We start from the raw sequence: 3,283 nt of genomic DNA, 5'->3' as shown, positions 1-3,283 counted from the left end.
TTTTTTTTTTTCCTGCCACAATATTTTTAATTACGTACAAAGGTCTGACATGGCACCCAGGGACCCATTTCACCCACTGCTCTGTTTGGCCGCCAGTCTTTTGTCTCTCTCTTCAACAATGGTGAGGCGGATACCCTTTCCTCGGGGAAGAGAAATCCATGGTTTGTTGCCCCTGCCAATAACAAAAATGTTGGAAAGTCGAGTGGCAAAGCTGTTGCCATTGGCATCTTTCACGTGAACCACGTCAACCAAGAACCAGGATGCCTCTCTCTGTTGGTGATCACACCAATTCTTCCCAGGTTAGCACCTCCAGTCACCATACACAGGTTACCAGTGTCGAACTTGATGAAATCAGTAATCTTGCCAGTCTCCAAATCAATCTGATTGGTATCATTCACCTTGATGAGGGGATCAGGGTAGCGAATGGTGCGGGCATCATGAGTCACCAGATGAGGGATTCCTTTTGTGCCCACAAAGATCTTTCTCACTTTGCATAACTTGTACTTGGCCTCCTCAGATGTAATACGATGTACAGCAAAGCGACCCTTGGTGTCATAGATCAGACGGAAACTCTCTCCTGTCTTGTCAATGCTGATGACATCCATGAATCCAGCAGGGTAGGTTATATCAGTTCGGACCTTGCCATTGATCTTAATGAACCACTGCATGCAAATCTTCTTTACTTCATCTCCCGTCAGGGCATACTTAAGTCTGTTCCTTAGGAAAATGATGAGGTGGAGACACTCTCTCAACTTGTGGGGACCGGTGGATGGACAAGGAGCAAACACACCGGTCAATTTATCCAGCATCCAACGCTTTGGAGCTGCTACCCGCTTCAGATGCTTCTTAGGACCACGAGCCATGGCTGCGTTAGGCAAGGAAAGAGGACCTCCATTTTCTGGTGCGTGTAGAAATTGCGAAAATTTAACTTTTATACAGCATTTTATTTAATGTGCAGCTCATATTCAAATTTTCCAAATTCCTCCTCAAATTAAATTTATGATGTTTAATTTTCCTAATCCAGAACCCAATCAAGAATCATAGCTGACATTTAGTTTACATGTCTATTTAGGCTCCTTTAATCCAGAAAAGTTCCCTAGACATTAATTAATTTTTTTATTTTTTTGTCTTGTCATTACATTGCTATTTTCAAAGAATCCATCTCAGAGGCTTTGCAAAATGCCTGAGATAAGAGTTGTTTTCTTCTTCATGATTAAGTTCAGGTCAAGTGTTTCCAGTAGGAGTAATACATAGGCGATATTGTATCCTTCACAGTGCACATACATATCAGGAAGCATGTGATCTCAGGTTCTCCTATATTTGGTGACAGTAACTTTGATCTCTTGATTAGGGAGGTGTCTGCAAAATTTCTACTTTGTAAATGAAACTTTTCCTTTTTGTAACTAGCAAGTAATCTACAGAGGCAATTATTTCAGGTTAGAGTATTTTGTTCCCAATCTTTCACACATGTTATTAGAGTAAATCAATGAATCCTGTCTGAAATAATTACTTTTATGGCATTTCAAAATGATGATTTTTCAAATTCTAGCATTCTATATTTATTTGTTGGCACTCATCTGTACAAAAGAACTTCATCTTCTGATGTTCCTAATTTTTAAACGTTTTCAAATGTATTTGTGGACTCATGGATTATTTCAATATTTTATGCATTATAACCAATTTTGTGGTTACTCATTTAAGAAATTCTTCAAATTGGCACCTTTTTTAGAAGGACTAATTAAAATAAGTTTACTCATTGTATTAGTCTGTTCTCACACTGCTAATACAGACATACCTGAGACTAGGTAATTTAAGAGGTTTAATTGACACACAGTTCCACATGCCTAGGGAGGCCTCATAATCATGGCAGAAGGTGAATGAGGAGCAAAGTACCATCTTACATGACAGCAGGCAAGAAGACATGTGCAGGGGAACTCTCCTTTATAAAATCATCAGGTCTTGTGAGACGTATTCACTATCATGAGAACAGCATGGGAAAGACTCACTCCCATGATTCAATTACCTCCCATCAGGTTCCACCCACTGTTTTAGAAAACAAAAGTAAAAAACAAAACGCGTTCTTGTCACAGGACCAGAAAAGTTAAGCACACAGACACTTTGAATAGTGAGGGGAATGGAATTTCTTGGATGAAAAGGAAAAATAAATCTCACCAAAGCAGGATAGAGTCCTGTTAGCAGGTTTCCCACCTCACAGATTGAATCCCAACTCCCCACCCAGGAACAGGAGAAGCCAGTCTTCTCTCCCCTGCAAACAGCATGCACTTCCAAGACTCCATCCCATCCTCCCAGTGCACAGGTGGACATCATTTAGAAATAATCAGTCAGGAAAGGATAGGCTTCATCCATGAACAGCAGTATGGTTCTTCAGCCTTCAGGCTATCTTAGGCTTGAAGGTAGAGTTTCACCGGAGGATCCTTGGCTGCCTCCTGTCTCTATCATTTCCCCCTCTAAAGAAGTATACCTAACTGCCACTGGAATAAGGATAAGGACAAAGACTCATCTTAACTGCTTTCTGCTGACAGGGGGCGCTGTTTGGGGAAAACAGCAGTCAGAGCTCCCTCAGAAGCCTATCAAAGGGTCCCTGGCACCTGGACTGATTATTTGCATAAAGTGCAGAAGGAATAACTATTTCTATGTAGGCCTTTTACATTGTCTTTGATGGAAATCTGTTCCACAGGGAATCTCAGATAAGACTTTTTAAAGCCAAGCCCAGCCATCAGTTTGCATGCTCAAATACCTGTGAGTTGGGTAATTCTCTCCTCTTAAGGTCCCAAGATAAACTTGGAGCTTCTGAGTCTGTAAGAAAGTGACATTCTTTACTAACCACAGGTCAGAAACCCTGTAGAGGGACTGTGTAGACAAGGGTATGAGGCCAGTTTTTTCAAGAAGCTCTTATTGGCTCTGCAAGATAAGCTTGACTCCTTAAAAGGAAGCATACCCTTCCAGTCAATGCCTTAGTGAAACAACCAGTTTATCCAATTGCACCCTCTTTCAAAAGAGAATGGATTCCTATGCAAACATCTATATTGCCACAAGTTAAGAATATTGACAACTAGTTTCCAAATTCTGGAGAAGCCAGCCAGCCAGACAAACATGCTCTGTATTTTTTCACAGGAGTATACCTTACTCAGTTATTATTAAAGGTCATAAATAGTTCAAAACAAGTTTTCTTGACTCTGAAAAAAAAAACAAGGATTAGCAATATTCCAAGCATAAGTCAAAAAAATTGCCTCAGTTTTTATGGATTCATGAATACTTTTAT

General features: G+C 40.3%; 1 pseudogene across 1 annotated transcript; it reads right to left on the bottom strand.

Annotated features, from left to right (window-relative positions):
- LOC108529001 (40S ribosomal protein S4-like) lies at nucleotides 1–864 on the bottom strand (annotated as a pseudogene). The gene has a single exon (XR_001885367.1). The product of XR_001885367.1 is annotated as a 40S ribosomal protein S4-like (transcript).
- Nucleotides 865–3,283: the final 2,419 nt, after the last annotated feature.

Source organism: Rhinopithecus bieti, unplaced genomic scaffold, assembly GCF_001698545.2.
Source record: "Rhinopithecus bieti isolate Rb0 unplaced genomic scaffold, ASM169854v2 scaffold_3878, whole genome shotgun sequence".
Lineage (NCBI taxonomy): Eukaryota > Metazoa > Chordata > Mammalia > Primates > Cercopithecidae > Rhinopithecus > Rhinopithecus bieti.
This window is presented reverse-complemented; position numbering and strand designations above follow the sequence as displayed.